Raw genomic sequence first — 22,552 nt, 5'->3', positions numbered from 1 at the left:
TAGGATACCCACCCATCAGATAATAATGGCCAATATTTAATGGGCACTTACTAGGTGCCAGTCACCGTTCAAAGTTATTGACATATACTAGCACTTAATTGGTCCTTATACAGCAACTTTGTGAGGTTGGTCTGATAAGCGTCCCCATTACCAGAGCAGGAAATGGATACTCAGAGGCCACAGGACTGGCAGCTGGGGAAGGCAGTATGTCATCCAAGGGCGCCTTAGCCCCAGAGCTCAGTTTAATCATCACACACTTGGCCTTCCTGGCACATGAGTTCATTTATTATTACTTCCATTCCATAATTAACCACTACTCGTCCATAATAGCAACCCCGGTGGTAGGCAGAATAATGCCCTCCCCAAAGGACATCCATATTCTAATCTCTGGGACCTGTGAGTGCGTGGCAGGAGGGTCTTTGCCGATGTGATTGAGTTAGGGATCTTGAGATGGAGAAAATGTCCTGGATTACCCCAGTGTCCTCAAAAGGTGTATCAGGGAACGGGAGGCCGGAGAGTGAGAGTCAGGGGAGACCTGACCGTGGAATCAGAGGTCAGAGTGAGTGACTGCTAATTGTGAAGATGAAGGAAGGGGCCATGAGGCAGAGAACAGCAGCAGCCCCGAGAAGCGGGAAAAGGCAAGAAAACAGGCTCTCCCCTAGAGCATGCCGAAAAGAGCACAACCCTCCCAACCTGTTGATTTTAGCCACATAAGGACCAGGTCAGACTTCTGACCTCTCCAACCATAAAATAATAAATCTGTCTTGTTCTAAGCCGCTATGTTTGTGGTATTATTACAGAAGCAATAGGAAACTAATTCAACCGCCAAAGCACAAAGCAAGGGCATCAATCAGAGGAGGGCATGAGCATCGACCAACCATCGTATACAAGCTGATGGCAGCACCAGCTTGCTGCCAAATAAAGCCGGGAAATACGTTTGAGCAGCTAAGAAACAACAAATAGGTTCTTGTTTCGGTTCTTGCCTCTTGTCTCCGTTTTGGAATAAGTGAAGATTATCCATGGAGATTCTCATTTTTACTTTTATAAAATTGACTTTGGTGGTTCTTTTTATGAAACTTTCCCCTTCTTTGCTTCAGTATCAATTTTTGCTTGAAGACTTTTCAAAACTTTCCCTTTCCGAACATTTCCTGCTGGGTTTGAGCCCTGACTCTACCAGTGAACTTGCTCCCAGACCATTGGCATTATTATAATTGCTGCGGTAATAATTCATGTAACTACTACCCCGTGCTCAAAGGAAGCACCTTCTCTGCTCTTACATAATTGCTAATTCCGCTGTCAGACGGTCTTCCTGCATCTCAAGCTCCACACAGCAGCCAGAGGGAGTTTTCACTCCAGAAATCTGACAGTGTCATTCCTCTCCTCCCACTCCTTCCCTGACTCCCACTACACTGAGAATGAAGAACAGATTGCTAAGCGTGAGAGCCAAGCGCCCCTCGTGATCGGCCTCCCCTCATGGTCTCCCAAACTCACCTGGCGTCTCTCTCCCAAGCTCTGCCAGACTCCAGCCCTACCACGCTGCTCATCGCTCTGAAACGTGGAAGGTTCTCTCAAGCCTCTGTACCTGCACATCCTGCTTTCTCTACCTAGAGCAACATCTGCTCCCTTTTCCATCAGGCTAATGCTGTCCCCTCCTTCCCTGACTCGAGGAGAGATCTGATTGTTTCCCAGCATCACCGGCAAAGACACAGTAATAGACATACAGGTGTGAGTCCAGAACATCCACCCTATTTACCTTTGAGCTGTGGTTTCCTATGTCATCTATCTCTGATTTCTCTGATTTCCTGGCTGGATACTGAACTACCAACCTCCGTTTTCTGGCTTTTTGGCTTTGGTCTTTTCCACTGGACCACCGACACTGTAATGCTCAGTCCCTTGAACCTAGTACCATCTGCAGCCCCAGGTAAGAGACATTCCCAGAGGATTCAGCCTCAGGTCATAGCCACCCCTCCCCCTACACACACACACACACACACACAGCCCAGATGAGAAAACACTAAGGGACACTGATATAATAACAATAATCTATACCTATTGGGTACCACAGCATGCCAGGCATTATGTTAAGCGCTTTGTTTCTTTCATAAAAAAGAAAAATCAGGGTTCCTGTGTGGTGCACTTGGTTGAGCGTACCATTCTTGGTTTCAGCTCAGGTGGTGATCACGGTCATGAGGTCAAGCCCCGTGGCCAGCTCCATGCTCAGCATGGAGTCTGCTTGAGATTCTCTCTCTCCCTCTCCCTCTGCCCCTCCCCACTCCTTCTTCCCCATGCTCACACTCTCTCTCTCTATAAAATAAATAAACCTTTTTAAAAAAAATGAAAAAGGAAAAGAAAAATCACCTACACAGCAGGTATTATCTTTTCTCCACTGACAGATGAGGAAACTAATTTCACTAAGATGAAATACCTTGTCTAATGCAATAGAGCTTTTAGTGATCGAGCAGCTGGATCACATGACTTTTGGGAGTTCATCAGTTAACCAGCCCCAGTCCATTGTTTTCTGATCCTGTGGACCCCCAGCCACCCCCACCACACTTGAAAGTACTTCTCTGAACTACCAAAGTTACTTTTCATTTAGTTCACTGGAGTCTAATTGTGTGGACCTGTGTGTCTCCCTAAAGACATGAGCTCCTCAGAGTAGGGATTGTGTCTTTCAAAACTGAGCACACAAAAAAAGCACAAAAAACGTCTTTCTAAACTATTACCAGTGGTCCCAAAACATATCCATTGCCCTAGCTTTGCACACCCTCCTTAACTGCATTTATGCATACACCTACCAGGAAGCTAGGAACAAAATTTTGGTCTCCTATCAACCCTCTCAGTTCAGGTTCCCAGGGCAATTATGAGTTCTCCTTCTGAACTGATTTTTAACTGGCATATTAGGTTGGTATTGTAAGTCACTTCCAAATCCCTCGAGAAATCAAAAGTGTTTTTTATTTATAAAAGAATGCATATGTATGTGAGAGTTTAATAAAATCCTAGGAAAGTGAAGTTTAAAAGCTGAAAGGATCTATGGGGGGGCAGGGTCAGCTGGTTCACATCTTCCTTTTTGCAGACAAAACAAGCAAGGTCAATGCCAAACTTAAAAACTAGTCCCTGAATACATTTTGTGTTTGGCCCACCTGATTCTTTTTTTAAGTTGAGTCAATATTTTTAAATTGTGTGCTCATACACACACACATACAGAAAGAGAAAGTGGGAGGGAGGGAGAAAAAGGGTTCTGTTGGTTCTGCTTCTGTTGAAAAATCGAAATATCTGGTAGCCTCTAGGTATATACCCAAGAGAAATGAAAACATCTGTCTATGTGAAAATTTGTACATGAATGATCATAGTGGCATTATCCATAATACCCCAAAAGCAGAGACAGTCCAAACATCCATCAACTGATGAATGGTAAATGAAATGTGGTCGATCCATGTAATCCATACAATCCCTAGAATGGAATATTATTCAGCCATAAAAAGGAATGAAGTGCTGATACATGCTGTAACATGGATGAACCCTGAAAAATAAGTGAAAGAACAAGTCACAAAAGGCCCAATATTAAATGATTCCATTCATATGAAATGTCCAGGATAGGCCAACCTGTAGCCATGGAAAGTAGATTAGTGGTTGCATGGGGCTAGGAGAGAGCAGGAATAGGAGTGGCTGCTAACGGGTAATGGGTCTCTTTTTGGAGTGACGAAAATGTTCTAGAACTGACTGTGGCAACGGCTACGCCACTCTGTGAATATACAAAAAAACATTAAATTGTTTAAAAAATATGCACATACAGACATATACCTGCATATACGTGGGTGTGTGGCTAGACATGGACATGAATATGTAGCAACAGGGGGCCCACATAACTGTGGAATTCTAGTAATTATTGGCTGGGTCTAAGTCTTGGCTACCGCCTTTGAATGAAACTTCTTCCAAGGTCTCCACCACTCAGCTATCCCCAACTACAAGCTTCACCCGCTTCACTCAACTCTTTCCTGCCTGGCCTGGGTCTTTGAGTTTTCAGCTTTGGGTCAAGACTGTCATGGAATTTCAAAGATATAAAAGATGTCACCAGTCTAATCTCTTTACCAATAGGACAACAGGAGTCCCCATTCTTGTCACGGTCACCATCATTCATGGTCATCTCATTCATGGTCATGAACACCATCCTCTGCTTAAATCCTTTCAGTGAGGGTCATTCACTCCGTAGTGAGTCATCCCATTACTATTGCTGCTACTGTCATTACTGCTAATAACATTTATGTAATGACTTGAAATTTACAGAATGCTTTAACTGCTTTATCCTGCTTGATCGTCGTAACTAACCTGTTAATTACTTATTGTTACCCACATTTTACAGATAAACACACTGAGAAATTGGATGACTTGTCCAAGGAGGTGGAATTTGAGCTCAGATTTTCTGACTTCAAATTCCATGCCGTTATAGTATGAAACATTGCCAACATACATAAAAGTGCAAAACCAAGTAAGAGACATCCAGGTACCCACCATTGAGATTAAAGAGATGTCAACTTTTGCGGTATTTGTGTCAGAATTCCCCCATGCTCTTTATCCTGTGCTGGGGTTTACCATCCTTGAGAGGACCCGATCATCCCAATGTGGTGTGTATAATTAAGTCCAATCCCTCCATCATGGAGGGCCATTCTGTCTTCATTTTAAACAGATGTTCTTGAGGATTTCCTTGGTTCAAAGGAAATGTCTAAAGGAAAAGGGGGACACAGAGGGAAGAATGATACAGAAACACTTGGTGAATGTTCTTATTTTAGCATATATCATTCGTGACAATCTCTCCCTCTCATTTTCTAACAACTGGTTAACTCTACTTTCAAAAACTCCATGAGATGGACCCAACTGTTTTGTTACACTAGAGTACAGCTGTGTCAAATAAGTGGGCTTTAACTAGGTGGGTACGGGCCAGGTTGTAGTAAAACCAATGGTGCTGTTGTGCTGGAATCTACTCAGTGGTTGGGGAAATAACCTGATGTGGGGTGGAGCAATTTGGAGAGGCTTTTCCAACTCTACCACTCGTTGACTGTCCCATCCACACAGTGGTTGGTGTCCCCGGGCCCCCTTTCCATCCTATGTAAAATGGAGCTAAGAACACAGGCTGGACCCCTGTTATCCCTGCCCCAGCCTGGTCCAGATGTGCTCTTTCACCCAGCACAGCTAAGGAAGAATCACCCTATGCCTGGAAATGCAACTCATTTCATGAGCTGAATGCAATCAGAGGGCTTAACCAACTGAGCCACCCAGGCGCCCTTGAGGGCTGAGGAGCCAGCTCAAGATGAGTCATCTGGCTCAAGAGTTGATTGTCAGTGGTCCTAGCCACACACTTCACCACCAATAGCCATTTCATTTTATCTCTGCACAGATGCTCAAACCACAGATTTCCTGGGTCTGCAGCCTCCCAGGAAATGGAAGCCAAACAACAGATGATTCATATTTCCTCTCAAGTGGCAAGAAAAACTATCTGCCACGGAAATCGCCACCAACCTTGCGAGGCCCTGGCCTGAGGTTCTCCTTCCACGTGCTCAGCTGATGGGCTTGGGCTCGCCTGGGTCCAGAGACTGTCCTCCCACTGGGTTCTCTCCAAAAATGAGAGGGGAAAGACAGAAAGAGCTGGAGGAGGAGAGGAGAGTTAACATTTATTAAGTGCCAGTGTGAGCCGGGTTCTGACTCCATGAGCCACTTTACATCTATTATGTCATGCAATTTCACTACAATAAAGTGAGGCAGGTATTCGATGCTATCTGCCATACTTTACATTCTCTTTTTATTGTCCATTTCCCTCACTAAATGGTTCACTGCTCTATCTCCAGTTTCTAGAACTGGGATATAATAACATATAGTGAATATAAATAATGCTCATACCAGCTACTGTTCTAAGTACTTTAACACACTAACTCAAGCAAATAGTAATAGTAATAATCAGCACTTAGCTTTTGCCAGACCCTGTTCAATTTTCATACATTAACTCAGTTATTTCTCACACCAACCCTATGACTTCAAAATAAAACAAAACCAAACAAACTACTATCTCCACTTTCCAGATGATGCAGCTGAGGCATGGAAAAAAAAAAAAAAACTGGCTTGCCCATTCTCCTATAGCTAGATTCAATTCCAGGCTCTAGTTTCAACCATGATGCTAGTCTGCCTCTCTCAAGATAGAGGCTTAATAAATATTTGTTAAATGAATAATCATACCCATTTTACAGATGCAGAAATTCAGCTACTTGCTAAGATCCCACAGCTTGTTGGACCAAACTAGGATTCAAACTGAGACTTGTGTGATCATAAACTACCATAACCACAGCCTATGAATTATTTTTAATTATAACAAAATATACAAAGCATAAAGTCTGCTGTAGTAACCACTTTTAAGTGTACAGTTCTGAGGCATTCAGTACATTCACACTGTTGTGCAACCAGCATCACCATCCATCTCCAGAACTGTTTCATCTTCCCCAGCTGAAACTCTGCACCCATTAAACACTAACTTCCCATTCCTATAAAATTCTTAACAAGGAGAAATGTGGCCAGAGTTCAACCCTGGAGTGAGAATTCAACTCTGCGGGATGATTTGAGAGGAGCAATAAAGAATTCCCGCCCTTGAAATCTGCTCCTCTGTTAGCGGTCATAAATTTGGACATTATACCATTAAACAGTCATTCTTTTGATTTTTTAGAGATCTTGAGATCTTCAAGAGCCCAAAGAGAAGGTTGGGATATCAGGCAGCCACAATGCAGGGATGGCTTAAAGGGAAGATTAGAAAGGTTGGCACCGAGAAACTCCCTTCTCTTCTAGCTTGTTCGGGACTGGGGGCTGCCTTCTTTTGTTCACTCATCAAATACTGGGGAGTGTCCATCGTGTTCCAGGCACTGCTGAAGCGCTGGGGATATGCTGATGAGCATTATCATGGGGCTCCACGGAAGAGTAAACAGTATGACCCTCCATGCTATGGAAGAAGGGCTCGAACTCTGGGAACACATAGAAGGAGTTCAAGGAAGGCTTCCCAGGAAAAGCAACAACTAAGCCCAGAACTAAAGTTTGCATAGGGGTCATCTTGATGAAGGTGGCTGGAGAGAAGTGGAGGGAGGGCAGGAAGAATGTTCCAGGGCAAAGGGAACAGTACGCGAAAGACTGGAAAGCGAGATACCAGTGTGAGGAATAGCACAACTGTCAGCAGAGGGGATGAGGCATGGTGTGGGGAGAACAGAGAGAGAGAGAGAGAAGGCTGGAGTGGGTGTGGGGACCTGATCAGGTCAGGCCTTCTAAACCAAATGAAGGAATATGGACTTTATCCTGACAGCAACTTGGAGCCACAGTGGATTTAAAGCAGGAAGGCGGCACACTCAGATTTGCATCTCACAAAATGTGGAAGACAGAAAGGAAGGAGGGACAGAACTGGGAATAGGGCGACCGGGTAGGAGTTGATTATGTAAATCAGGCCAGAGATGAGGGTTCTCTGAACCGGGGTAGTTGGCCACCGCGGAGATGAAGTTGGTAGACAGGTTCAAGAGTGACCGTGGGAGCAGAATTAAGAGGACTCGGTGATTTTGGAGAGATGGGGAGAGACAGGAGTCACAAATGATGCCTGGGTTTCTGGTTTGAATAACCAAATGGCTGGTGGTTATATTCACCTATTCACTGAGATAAAGGACCCTGGGAGAGTGGCTGGTTTGGGGAGAAGTTAATCAGTTCCATTCTGGACAAGTTCAACCCAGGGTCCTGTGAAACACCCCAGGAAAGATGTTCAGGAGGACAGCAAAAAGGAGCCGACAGGTGCTGCTGGTATGATTCTCCCTTTTCTATACATGGGGGTTAGATAGGGTGGAGGAAAAGTTGACAAGAGGAACTAGAATCTAGTTAATTCTAGATAACAGCTACCCACTAATCCACATATATATATATTTATTTATTTATTTATTTTTATATATATATAAAATAACATACACGTTAGAATGGAACACAGTGTTGCTGTGTGACAGTTCTTCTGGGTCAGTAGAGTTTGAAGATCTAGAGCGAGCATGCAGGGGCTGGGGGACAAGGGGCAGGAAATCCCTGGAAATGAGCTTGACAATTCCAGTCCGGTGCTGTTTATGAATTTCTTGATCACAGTATACTCGATTTCTACATTAACACCACTGGCACGGACATGCACCAGTCAAAAACCTGGCAAGTGGTTTATTGTTAGAGGTGATAAAAGATAAAAGATGCTCTGGAGTCAGATAGTGGTGATGATAGCACAACCCTGTAAAATACTAAAAACCACTGAATTGTAGACTTTTAAAGGACAAATTTTATGGTATCTGAATTATATCTCAATAAAAAAGAATTCTTAATAAAAAGAATCCTGGCCAGTACTCTTCAGTCACAGTGACCCTGCGAGCTCTTCCCTTTTGTAAGTGTTTCTGGTTGGCCCAGGGTCCTGTGATGTATTCCGCCTTCAGGGACTGAAGATGGTGCCCTCCACCCTCGAGTAACCTTTCCACATCCAATCGTGATGCTTCTCCTTGTCGTTGCTGCACCTCAAGAGCAGAGCTGCAGACCCGGCAGCAGGTGCATTTGCTATTGAGGAACGTAAAACGTTGGGAGGAAGATAGAGTTTTGAATGAAGTTAGTAAAGCCCTTAGAGATATATTTTTACATCCAAAGCTATGAAACAAAAATTTTTTTTATTTAAAAAAAAATTTTTTAAAGATTTTATTTATTTATTTGAGAGAGAAAGAATGAGAGAGAGAGAGCATGAGAAGGAGGAGGGTCAGAAGGAGAAGCAGACTCCCTGCTGAGCAGGGAGCCCAATGTGGGGCTCAGTCCCGGGACTCCAGGGTCATGAAGGCAGTCGCTCAACCAACTGAGCCACCCAGGCACCCCTGAAACAAAATTTTAAATTGAGAAGATATTGTTGACATTTTATTCAACTCCTTAGCTATGTTTAGGTGCCGAACTTAATGCTTTACAGACTTTATTTAATCACTGTAATGATTCCTTGAAATAGATAGCAGTATTGTACTATGAGAAAGTTGAGGCAAAGATGACTAGCTACCCCAAGTTCCACAGCTAGTGGCAGAGCCCAGATTTGAACCAGACAACAGAACCCAGTGCCCACTGTACTATCTCTCCTCCCATACCATAGGTGCCCAGAAAGGACTTTATTCAGCTCATCTATAGGCTCAGCTTAGACATTGTTTTATCTCAGAAGCTTCCTCAAAAGCTCCTACATTTGGTGAGATGTCCCTTGTCTATGACACAAGTTGCCTGTATTTCTCCTCTCACGTTATTTATCACACTAGGACATGATTGCCTATTACTTCAGCTGTACTGATTGTAAATGGTGTGAGGACAGGGATCACACCCACCGTGTCCTGTTATCTATCCCCAGGGCCCGGCATGTGGGTGGTTTTCCAAAACCAAATTGAATGAATGAACAAATTTCTATGTACCATCCCTTACTCTCAAGAGACTTTTCCGGACCTCCCTACTCTGTAATTTAATTCATTTTGCTTTGTTGTAGGTAATGCACATAATATAAAACTCCCCTCCTCCAATGGATTCTCTTTCCAAATGTTCAATGCTTTTCTAATTTTGTGACTCAGACTTGTTGACTAGTTTTTGCCTCTGGGGTCTGTTCTCCTGGTTTTAATTGTGGTCCCAAACTTGTGGTATAATTGGGATATTGGTGATGGAAAAAGGATGGTTTAACTTTTACCTAACTGGGTGACATAGCTGAGTAGGTATTTCTTAATTTTCTCTCTGGTACTCAAAGTTAAAGACTTTTAGCTCTGTTATGATAGCTTTGTACCAAGTACATGTCACGGACTTTCTTTTACAAGTGCCTCCATCCTCCTCCCCAATATGGCATTAGTATGACTCTAAAGACCAAATGGGCTCTGCTTTCATTTTTCATTACTACTCCCACAACTTCATTGCAAAACCTCTACCCTTCCTTTGCCTTTACTTCTGTCTTCCATTTCCACCCCCAATAGGCATGACCCACAATTCAGTCTCCATAAACAAAAGGTGCATTGAAGTAAATCTCATTGCAACTGATGTAGGCTGTTCTGTGACACCCTGGAGTACAGAAAATGCCACACTTCTTTAGCGTCCTAAAGTAAATTAAACCTATAACATGCCCTGCACTCAAAAGGATCAAGAGTTGTCAAATCAGAGAAATATTCCAGGTTTATTCTTGCCCCCTGCATCACACAAGAAACATGGGGCTTACAGAGATCAGAAATTGGGGGGAAGGTCACAGGTCCCTCACCCATCATTTCAGTGATACCCATGAGCTGCTAGTTGCAAAATCCTATGGTAATTTTTTCTGTTTTCATCTTACTCAAACAATCAGCAACATTTGAAACAGTCAGTTTCTCTCTCTTCCCAAAAAACTTTCTTTCTTTCCACTTTTCTGGCTTGCTCTTCCCCTTCCCTGGCCTCTCCTTCTCTGTGACTCTGCCAATTCCTCCTCATCTTCTCTAACTCTAAAATCAGAGTACCCCAGGCCTCCATCTTTGGACCTCTTCTCTATCTTCACTCCTTGTCTAGATGAGCTCATCAGGCCCCACAGCTCCACAGACCATCAATCTGCATTGATAATTTCCAAAGCAATCTCCAGTTCTAACTTCTCCCTTCAACTCAGACCCCTATAGCTGACTGCCTATTTGACATCTCCACTCAGATGCTGAACAGATATCTACAATTTAATATGTCCAAAACCTGATCATTCCTCTCCCCACCAAATCAGCTCCAACCTCATTCTTTCCTATCTCAGCAAGTGACAGCTTCATTGCCCTGTTTCACAGGCTAAAACCTTGGAGTCATTTTGACTCCTCAGTCAATCTCTCTCTCTCCCTCTCTCTCCCCCTCCTCTCCCTCCCTCCCCCTCTTTCTCCCTTTCTCCCTCTCCCCCCCAATCCCATATTCAATCCATCTGCAAATAGGATTGTCTCCTGCTTAGAAATATAATTCCTCACCTCTTCTTCTACTGCCACCTTAGTCCAGGTCACTAGCATATATATTTTTGCTTGGATCATTGCATAAAGGGTCTATCTGCTTCACTTCCATCCTTATCTTCTAAATCTATTCTTCTCACAGCAGCCAAAGTAATTCTTTTAAAACAAAAGTCAGATTATATCTATGCTTGAAACTTTCCAATAGTTTCTCATCACAGAGTAAAATGCAAAGACTGCAATGTTCTGCAAGTGGTTACATGGTCTGGTCCTTTGTGTCTGGAATACTCCTTTCCAAATATCCACATGGCTCATTCCCTCAAGTCCTATATGTCCATATTCAATGCAACATTCTCAGTGGAGCCTTCTCTGACCACCCTATATGTAATAGTGTCTCCCACCCCTCTCTGTCTCTCGGCCCCCTTACCAGCTTTATTCTTCTGCACGGCCCTTAGTATGATTTCTCGTAAATGCATTTATGTCTGTATCGTCTGTCTCCCTCCTCTAAGATGTAAACTCAGTGAGAGAAGGGACTTGGGGCTGCTTTGTTCGCTGCTGCATCCTGCACTCCGACAGGATCTGCCTCCAACTAAAGGCTGTTGAGTGACTGGATGATGGGCTGCCCCTGTCTGTGGAGCCCATGCCAAGGTGGTGACTGCCAGCAACCTCCCTCTCTGCTCCTCGCCAGGGGTCCCCCACTCACTGCCCTCGTTCCCAACCCTCAAAGCTTTCCACGCAGCCATCCCCACTGAACACTATGCCTTAGGGTGCCCTGCCACTCACACAACCAGCCCCTCCGCACCTCCTTCCTGACTTGCAGGACTGTAATTTCACCTCGACCTTTCAAACACACACACACACACACACACACACACAGTGCTTCCTCATGCCCTGGAGGGAAGACGAGCCCTGAGAGGTGGTGTAGCATAAAGCTTAATAGACTTTGGAGACCAACCTCTGTGTCCAGTTCCTTGTCACTTAACAGTTGTGTGACTTGGGGCAAGTTTCTTAACTTCTCCGTGTCTTCCTTTCCTTATCTGCAAAATAGAGATGATAATGAGTCACTTCCTCATGGGTTTGTTGTAATGATTAAATTAGTTAATTTATGTTAAGTGCTTAGAATCATGCTTAGCACAATGTGTGTTCACTCTGGTTTTTGTAAAACGTCCGTGTCTTTTACAAGGGAGGTGAGCTACAGATGAAGAGATGGCTTTTTCTTTCCCAGGGATTCTGCAGCGGCCGCAGAAGAGAGGGAAGAGGGAAGGGTCAGAAGGAGGAAGGGGGGTAGGGAGGGAGGGAGGAAGGGAGGAAGATAGGAAGGAGAAAAACAGATAGATACATTAAGTATGTTTTCATTAAACCCCCCTATTGTGCGGATAGAGTAAAAATTCACATCAAGGGAACTCCTGATTGGAGAGAGATGGGCCCATGTGTAGCTCCCACAACTTCTGTCTCCTGTCAGTTGGGGATGACTGTCCGGTTGCTTTGAGGAATAAATTCATTTCTTCATCAAATATTCCCTAGATGCTCACCATGAGCCAGAACTGTGAACTCTAAAAAACCAAGTTAACTACAGGCGAGCACAATTTCAAGCTGGAAGGCCATGCTTAATGAATGTATCTATTATTCTTGATGTAAAGTAATTTTAGCTTGGGGAGCAGGTGAGGAAGAGGGAGGCCTAAAATCTGTATTAATTGAACCATTTCTTAAATCCGTGCCCACCCTACCTTGCAAAGTTTTCTGTATACAATCCTACCTCCTCCATCGGACTGCCCTACCCCAAATCTGCTGGGCTCAGGGGCTCAGGCCACTGGAGAAAGTGCCATTCAGGGCCAGCAGCACTTGCCCCTGCACGTGGCCGGTGGAGGTGGGCTTCCCCCCTCCTTCAAGTGGGGCCTCAGGTCCCAGGCACCATCTGGGTGGTAGGCCTGACAGCTGGGGTGATGGTAGGCCGGGCCAGGAGCCCCATGGGAAGCAAGCCGGCCATGCGCCCTAGGGCCTCCTCTGCCTGGTCTGCGGTGGGGGTGGGGGTTGTAGGCAGGTGCGCAAGGCACGCAAGGGGCTCGGGATGGCCTGCAGGGAGCCCCGTGCCCAGGTCAGGCTGTGTGTCCGTGGAAGCCCTGCAGGACTGGCCCCAACCGGAGAAGACACTTTGATTCCTTTCCTCTAAGGCACCAGCTGGCAATGCCTGGCACTCCCCATCCTGAGCATGGCTGACAGCGCAGGCGGAAGAGTAGGTGGTGGCGAGGGGTGACATGCAACAGGGATGGGACCACTGAGGTTGGCCTTTCAGTAATTGCTTGGTGGCCTCTCCTCTTCCTCACTCTATCAGAATACATCAATTCAGCGCAAGGGGCGCAGGATTCATTGTGCCTGTCCGTCAGGAGCGGGAGACTATGGTGCTCCCTGGCTGCAGGACCTCCGCCAGACCGTTTAACCTCACTGAGCCTCCATTCCCTCCCTGAACATGACTACATTGGGCAGATCTCTGAGGACTCTTTCCAGCCCTAAGAGTCAGTGATTTTTTTTTTGGAAGAAATAAAAGACACCATTCTTGCATTCGAGGAATGCTGAATCTAGCTAAGGAAATTGTCCTGATGCCCAGGAAAAAGGTGATAGCCTTTGAAGGCAGGACATAAGGAAGGGTCTCCCCGTGCTCTGTAAGAGTTCTGGAAATGACTCACAGAGGAAGGCAGTGGGCCTGGCCCTTGGGGGCAGGTAGGTGCACTCCCACCATCTGTGATGTCATCCAGTGTGTTGATGGGTGTGGGCAGCTAGCGGGGACCCCGATAGGTGTGGCTTTGCAAGAAGGTGGCCCAGTGGGGCGAGATGACCTGGGTGTGAGTCCAAGTTAGAAGTGACAAGACTCCGAAGTGAGACAGGCCAGGAGGAAATCCCAGCCTGCTGTGAGGTGCCCCGTCTGTCTTGTCCCGTCAAAAATAGTGCTGCCCTCATAAAATGGTTGCTAGGATTCCATAGATAAAGTATGCCAAGTGTTTAGCATAATGTACGATAGGCAGTGAGTGCTCAATAAACATTAGCGGGAGCCCTGTTTTCTTACAGTTAGTATGTGCCCTGGTGCATCCTCCCTGAGTTGGCCTGAGAACAGTCCCACCCCCTGCACTCATTTCACCCAAGATGTGGGTCAGAAAACTGTGAGAATCTGGCAAGCGCAGAGTTGGCCCCCTTTCCAAAGTCCGTGCCAAGGTCCCAGCCTCAGTGCCAGGGCCACATGGCTGAAAGGAGATGTCTCTGGTGGCAGAGTTGCATGGGGGAGGGGCCTCAGAGGACCAGGGATGCCCACCAGCCACCAGGAGCCCAAGGAGGGGGTCAGCCAGCAGGTCCTCCGAGGGGGCACGCAGTGAGGGCTTGTGACTCAGGCTTTTTTTTTTTTTTTTAAAGATTTTATTTATTTATTTTGACAGAGAGAGAGAGATCACAAGTTGGCAGACAGGCAGGCAGAGGGAGAGGGAGAAGCAGGCTCCCCGCCTAGCAGGGAGCCCAATGTGGGACTCGATCCCAGGACCCTGGGATCATGACCTGAGCTGAAGGCAGATGCTTAACCATCTGAGCCACCCTGGCGTCCCTCGTGACTCAGTCCTTCTCAGGCAGTGGCCGGTGTGTACTCATCTTCCACAAGGAGAAGCAACGTGGTGGCAGTTCCAGCCCTGGGCTATCTTTCACTGACAACTTAGTATGTAGGACATGGCCCCACAGTCTTCACCGCGCAGGAGAGCCCAGTGCCAACCACGCGGGGCAAACAGGGCTGCATTAGCGCTTGCCATCCCAGAGTCAGACTCAGAAGTGATGAGGAGGGATTCGTTTTTAGCTTTTCTTATTGCCCCCTTTTCACAGTTGGGCACTGCTCTAGTTACTATACTCACAAATGCAAATCCAGACCAAAGTTGCAAAGAGTAAGGCGAAATAACCCAACCCAATCCGCTGAATTGAGGAAAGTCAATCATAGGCATATTTTCTTGATAAAGATATGCATAAGTAAACATGTGGCCTAGAGCCTTATACCCCAAATAAATTGATAATATGATAGTCTAAAATAAAACACCGAAAGCTTTACTGCTCCCTCCGGAAACACCCCAACCGCCCGAGCAAAATGGAAAGATTTAAGACATTCTAATGTACACAGCCCCATCGCGGCTGCAGTATGATTATTGTCTTTCAAAGCAATGGTTTTTCACTGATTTGTTTTTGTTTGGTTTGGTGTCTTTCCCCCTCAGTGTGATGAGTCTAAGTGAAAAACTTGGCAGCGAGAGGGAATCTGACCATCATCGTGGAATTCGGAGTTGCTCTGTGTTATCCCCTTTCTCCAAAGGTGGAGATTTCTTCCCCCGTCCCTCCCAGAAGCTCACCATGGCGGGCTGTTTTCCTAGAGTTTATGTGTAACTTCCTTGGCTGCGGAGGCCAGGCTCTAGGTTAACTTCTGGAAGTATCTTTGGAAACTCATTCTCAGGCAAAACTCCAAGAAAAAGAGGCCCATGGTGAGGAACTGACATAATTTTTTACACCACAATGAGCATATTTCTGCAGGCAACTGCAGTGAAAACAGGTTGCCAAGACCAATATTGATCTAGTCCTTCATCCAATCAACAAATGCCATTGTTTATAAGATATGATTTTTCTTGGTTAAAGTTCAAAGTTAAACTCCAAGGATTTTCAAAACTATAAAAATGAGAGGCTTTCATACCCTCAAAAAAAAAAAAAAAAATTCCTGGCCAGCTTTCCTCTTCCATGGCTTTTCAAAGTCGCTATAAGAAACGTAGCCAAAAAACCATCTTTGGGGTCTTTTTTTTCCTCTGAACTCTGATAGTTCCTTTTTTAAAGGAAGATTATACTCCATAAAAGCGCCTTAAATCTTTGTCCCTCTCCTGAAAATCATGACCCATCACTTGCACAGATGACTAGCGTTTACTTTTCTGCTTCGGGCCTCACCCACCTGCAGAATCCCATAAATCAATTCAGGTTTTTCCAGGTTTAGATTCTAGCAGCGCCCCCCCTTCCCACCCCTCTTCTCTAATGTGGAAATGACAGCCTTTTCTAAGCCCCTTGGAGCAAAGCAAAAGGTCTGATTTTGAAATGAAAAGCCTTAGCAGATAAATGGTGACCAGATGGTGCTTTGGAAACCAGTTCCTTGTGGGCCTTCTAGATCCAGATGAGTCTCGCCTCCTGGGAGCGGGCATCGGTGACGAGCAGGGCAGGTTTAGGATGTGGAACTAGGGTGGGATAATAATGAAATTTATGAGATCTCCAGTTGGGCAGCTTCTTCTTTAAGAAAAAAAAAAAAAGTTATAGTTAACAGGGGCCTCACCTTCTTCTGCATACCTGCTCCCGCCCCCCAGGACCTGGCGGAGTGGCTTGTCTACATGTGGTGCTGAGTGTTAGCTGAATGATGGTTTGATTGGTTCATTTGGGGATGCCAACAGTGTACGGATTCATTCCTATGGCCATGTCTCTCAGTCACTTTTCTAGTTGGGAGGAAATGTGAGCTGAGGATGGTAAGCATCCACTCCGGCCACAAATGGGTCCTGCGTGCCTATCACACACCAGGCTTGTCTAGACACTTGGGTCCAGCCATGAATAAAACCGACAAGCAGTCCCTGCCCTTGGGGAGCTTGTGCTGTAACGGGAGGGGAGTGGGCAGATTATAAACACTGAACTAATCTCTTAGAGGAGACACTTTGAGCGCATTGATAGGATGTTCTCTTCCAAAACACAAGCAGGGGAAACAGGTAAAAGACACAACAACCCTGGGACTCTGTGCATCAGCAATAGGAACCGTGGCAACACCCCGAACGCATCAAGCCATCATGAGGCCAAGAGCCGGGGGTGGGGGTGGGGGGCTAATTCTGAGCACTGACAGCTCACATCCATGCAGAACTTTCCAGCCTGCCAAGAGCTTTCACAGACTCTGTTTCCTACAGTCTTCACTATAGCCCCTGCAGAGCGGACAAGGACAATCTTTCAGGCCTATAGACGAGCAATCCGAAGTTTCAAGATCAAGGTTGCAAAATCCACACGGCAAGACTGGGCTTCAAGCTCAGCAGAATGATAGCGATAATAATAACAATAATAAATAGGGCGCTTGCCACGTGCTCACCCCTGTTCTAAGTGCTGTATAAGAATTAGCTCAGTTTAATCCTCCAAACATCCCAATGGGATGGATAGGACTGTTTTCCTCGTCTTCTAGTTGAGAGCATTGAGGCACGGAGAGGATGAATCGCTTGTATAAGGTTACACCGCTAACGAGTGGCAGAGAGTTTGGATTCGAAGTCAGGTCTTTCAAACATAAGCAGCTTCCTCAAATGGTAGCTGCAGCTCTGGGTCCAAAAGCAGTGCAGTCTCTCAAGTGCAGAAAAGAAGGTTGATTGGTTCATCAACTGGCCAGGCATGAATCAATAGCCACATGCCAGAGGAGTTACCATCTCTTACAGCGAACAACCATCTCTCTGTGCTAATAATATATTTCATGAGTGATAGTGATATTAAATAAGAGGGAGAGAAACTCAAAGGATTTTTTTAATTGTCTGAGGATCCCTTTGCTGCAAGCCAGACATCCCATTAGGATGAAGCTGGTTTGGGGCACCTGGGAGGCTCAGTCAGTTAAGCGGCTGCCTTCGGCTCAGGTCATGATCCCACGGTCCTGGGATGGAGCCCTGCATCGGGCTCCCTACTCAGTGGAGAGCCTGCTTCTCCCTCTCCCTCTGCCTGCCGCTCTGCCTACTTGTGCTCTCTATCTCTCTCTGTCAAATAAATAAATAAAATCTTCAAAAAAAAAAAAAAAAGGATGAAGCTGGTTTATCTCTTACTCCTTTGAAATTAACAGAGGACCGTGATTTGCAGTTTTCTTGCTTGATGTTAACCACTCGGTGATTTCGCCCTTCTCTGAACTCCTGCTGTACCCAGGCTTGACAAGACAATATTACGTGTAATTACACTTTGCTTTGCACTCTGACATAACTGTTCTACGTATGCCTATCCTGTCTCCCCAAACAAATGGTAAGATACTCAATGATTAGATCTATATTGGATGCCTTCACTGGCCCTTCAGCACTAACCGAGGTACTTGATCACTGTTTGTTGACTGCTTCAGTGATCATCTCTTAGGTAAGTTTTCAGTGGTTTTCCAGAAGTATTTGTGCTTGTTCCGTATTGGTTGGCTAGAGGTATTCATTTTTTCTTTGTTTTGCTCTGTTGCAGTTAGAACTATAAATATTCATATACAAAGACAGTGTGCTGGTAAATGTTTAGCAGCAAGCTCTCCAGGAAAAAAAGAAAACAAGGCCTTGATCTATATAGCATTTCCCATCCTCTGACCGTGGCCTATTTCAAGCTACCAGCATGACGTCAACTGGCTTACAAAACTCCTGAATTTTAACAATTGGTTCTAGTAAGCCGTGAATGTGGCTCCAAAACACGATAATTTCTCCCCCTAAAATATGATCTTTGCTGGATATGATGACGTGGTTTTCTATCTCAACAAAGGCTTTCTTAGTGAGGGATTGTATTCAGGTTTGCCTGAAATACGGGACCTTTGGTTTGTATGTATGGTAGTTTGAAATACACACTTTAGCTGTGTAGAATTGCTCACTTCGTCCTTCCAGAGTCAGGTTGTACGAAAGGCTTTATATTTAAATTGATAAACCTAAAGAATTAAAGTCTACTCTCTTAAGTTAACCCAACAACCAACCTACATTCTATCCCCTGCCTTCTGCCCCCTTCCTTCTTCCCTCCCTCTGTTCCTTCCTTCCCCCCTCACTTCACCTTCTTTACTGCCCATGTCTTTTTCATTTTGAGTGGTAAGCTTTGCTCTTAACTTACAGTGACGTCGGTGGGACGAGAAAACACTTGGGGAGCCAATGATCTTGCCATCCTAAACCCATGTGAAAACCCACTGTAGAACTTAAAACGACTGTTGGATCGGTTTCCTTTCTAGCCAGTTTTCCAGAAAGTCCTTCTCCTAATTCAGCTTTTTACTTAGGGTTCCTAAAATGTCCTTAATGGGCTGTGTCCTGGGCATAGTCATTTTAGAGGGGAAGAGATAATTCTCTACCCAGTTTGGAGAGTTTCATAGGGTTCTGAGAATGTTGTCTTCTCTGAATTTATAAAGATTCTAACTGCTGGTTTCCTCCTCTGCCCTCCTGGACAACCCCCCTCCTCTTTATTAAACCTCTGGTTATGAGAAATTCTACTTGCTGTGTGAGTTGAGGGAGGGAAGGAGGGAGGTTAAGACCTATCCATATGTGGAAACTGGCTGCTTCACGACTTGGCTGACGGGGCTGCCTGGGTGTAGGAGAGCAGCAGAAAGCAATTACGTTGCTTCAAAATCATTCCCATTGCATCAAAACCATCATTACTATTTTTTAAAAAAAGAAGCTATATGACATTAACAGGTTTTTAAAGGAAAGTAATAAAGATCTGTTTTGTCTGAAATATCAATGAGACTTTCTATTAAATTTGTTGCGACAAAACCCACTTTTTCTTGATGACTTGGTTCTCAAACACTTCCGCAAGCTCGCATGCTCTTTCTCTCCTTTCTGCTACGTCTGGCTCTTTCATCAGTCTTCCAGTGGGAAGCCTAGGCACGGGTACTTTCAACCCAAGAGCCCGCATGACACCTTTCTCTGAACTGCTCAGACTTCTCCATTTGGTTTCGTAGTAGATGGGTGTTTTCCATTCCAAGTGAACTAGAAGCTCCCTGTAAGCAGAGGCCATTTCACATTCTGCTCGGGTCCCTGTGTTTTGCAGAGCGCAGGGGTGTGGAATCCCATAATGATCAGAGCCAAAAGGGCCTTTGGTGAGATCCTCTCACCTAGGCATTGTTACTTTGGTCCATGGAAACTGTCCTCCTCAAGGTATCCGTGAGCTCCCTGCAATGAGATAGAAAGGACTCTGTGCAGGGGCGCCTGGGTGGCTCAGTTGGTTAAGCGACTGCCTTCGGCTCGGGTCATGATCCTGGAGTCCCAGGATCGAGTCCCGCATCGGGCTCCCTGCTCGGCAGGGAGTCTGCTTTCCCTCTGACCCTTCCCCCTCTCATGCTCTCTGTCTCTCATTCTCTCTCTGTCAAATAAATAAATAAAATCTTTAAAAAAAAAAAGAAAGGACTCTGTGCAGCTGTGTGTGGATACATAGGCATGTACGAGCCTGTTGGCGTTTTACACGGGGGAAATCTTCATCGGTTTCTCAAAGACGTCACTGTCACTAAACTTCTGGGGAATTTGGATGTATTACCGAGAAAGGAACTGAGTCTCAGAAAGAAGAGCTATTTATACAGTAAATAATCATGGCATCCATACATTCATGAAAGAAACATTCGTTTCTGAGATATATTTCACATATCATAGATTCACCCCTTTAAAGTGTCCAAGTTGGTGATTTTTAGTCTATTGGAAGTTGTGCAACCATCACAGCTCTCTAGTAAGGATTATTTATGGAGAGCCTTGGGGCCAGCTACTGTTCGTAGTGCAGTGGATAGAGCAGATAGATTACATCTCTGCCCTCCAGAAACGCAGCTTCCACTGGAGCAGACAAGAAATAAGTAATCAAACAAGGGAACAACCCTGCTCTTGGTTGACTTGTGTCCCCCGTCAAAATTCATAGGTTGAAGTCCTGACCCACAGGACTTCAGAATGTGACCTTATTTGGAATTAGAGTCATTGCAGATATAATTAATTAAGATGAGGTTGTTCTAGAGAAGGGTGGCCCCGTACCCCCTTCATGAAAAGGGGAAATTTGGAAACAGATCCATACACAGAGAGAATGCCATGTGAAGGGAGATATCTGGGTGATGCAGCAGAAGCCAAGGAACCCACCAGAAGCTGGGGTGAGGCCTGGAGCAGATTCTCCCTCAAAACCTCAGAAGGAATCACCTGCCACCACCCAGTTTGTGGTGCTTTGTTACGGCGGCCCTACCAAACTAATACCTTCATCTAGCTTGTAATTGCCTACAAGGAAAATTATAAGGGTATCATGGGACAGTTGGGGAAGGGGGCTGCATTTTACTTTGTACAGAGGGTGGTAATGAAAGCCCTCTCTGAGAAGCCTGGCATGGGAAAATGAGAAGAAGCCACCTGTATGGAAATCATAAAAAAGCATTCCCGACGGTGGATACAGCAAATGCAAATGCCCTGAGGCAGGAATGAGATTAGACTATTGGAAAAGCAGAAGGATGACAGGTGAGGCTGTGGTACGGTGGTCATAGGCAAGAGTGGGACCAAATGAGAATGAGAAGGTAGGAAGGGGCTAGACCCACCTTGGCTTGGGAGAACCATACTAATGGGCTTGGATTGTTTCTAAATGCAATGAAAAGCAACTGAAGGATTTCAAACAGGATTGCCGAGATCAGATTTACATTTGGAAGGGCGCCTCTGGCTGTTGGGTAGAGACCAGATTGTAACCAAGCAAGAGAGCTGGCTGGGAATCCGGGTGGGGGGGCCACTGGAGAAGCCCAGGGGTGAGAGGCTGTGGCTTGAACTAGAGGGGAGGCTTGAAGGTGGCAAGGAGCAGACCACCTGGAGATGTGTTCTCAAGATAGAATTAACAGCACTTGGGTGCCCGGGTGGCTCAGTCGGTTAAGCATCTGCCTTCGGCTCAGGTCATGATTCCGGGGTCCTGGGTTCTAGTCTCGCATCAGGCTCTCTGTTCAGCGTGGGGTCTGCTTCTCCCTCTGCCCCTCTCCCCCCAACTCGTGTACTCGCTGGCTCTCTCTCTAACAAAAATAAATAAATAAAATCCTTAAAAAAAAAAAAAAGAATTAACAGGACTTGCAGGTCGGGGTGATGGCAAGAGAGAACATAAGGGTGTCGCTCAAGTCTTGGGCTTGTGCAGTTAAGTGGAGGGCAGTGCCATTTACCTAGCTGGAATGGCTGGGAAAGGAACAGATTTCAAAGGGACATCAAGAGCGCCTGGGTGGCTCAGTCGTTAAGTGTCTGCCTTTGGCTCGGGTCATGATCTCAGAGTCCTGGGATCGAGTCCCACATCAGGCTCCCTGCTCAGCGGGAAGCCTGCTTCTCCCTCTCCCACCCCTCCTGCTTATATTCCCTCTCTCACTGTGTCTCTCTCTGTCAAATAAATAAAATCTTCAAAAAAAAAACAAAGGGAAATCAAGAGTCTGTTCAATTCACATAAAGTTTGAAGGAACTCAGAGATACTCAAATATACTTGCTAATTAATTGAAATGTGTTTTTAAAACATAAATACCTGTTAAAAGCGAATTAACTTACTTTTGCTGAGAGAACATTTCTGAGCTTTTGCACCACCTCCGAGGTTGCGAGTCTCGTGCTCCAGGGCCACTCACCTAAGAGGAAAGCGACTCCCATACATTGGAGGTGCTTCTGGAAATTTTTAGCTAACTTCCAGCACCTCTTAGCACATCTCCCTCTCTCCCCAACCCCTTTCATTTCCTTGCCGGTCTCCCGGACTTAGTTCATTCAAGAAATCGTCTTGGGCCACCTCCTCAGTACTGGGCAGCATGTTCCATGTGAGCAGAACAGCAGTGGATGTTTCCTAGGGCCGTCCTAACATTACCAACGGAGTGGCTTAAAAAAATGCAAGATGTATTCTCTGAGTTC

Source organism: Leptonychotes weddellii, chromosome 2 (genome assembly GCF_054177405.1).
Source record: "Leptonychotes weddellii isolate Sample4059 chromosome 2, ASM5417740v2, whole genome shotgun sequence".
Classification (NCBI taxonomy): Eukaryota; Metazoa; Chordata; class Mammalia; order Carnivora; family Phocidae; genus Leptonychotes; species Leptonychotes weddellii.
Note: the sequence above shows the minus strand (reverse complement) of the source record.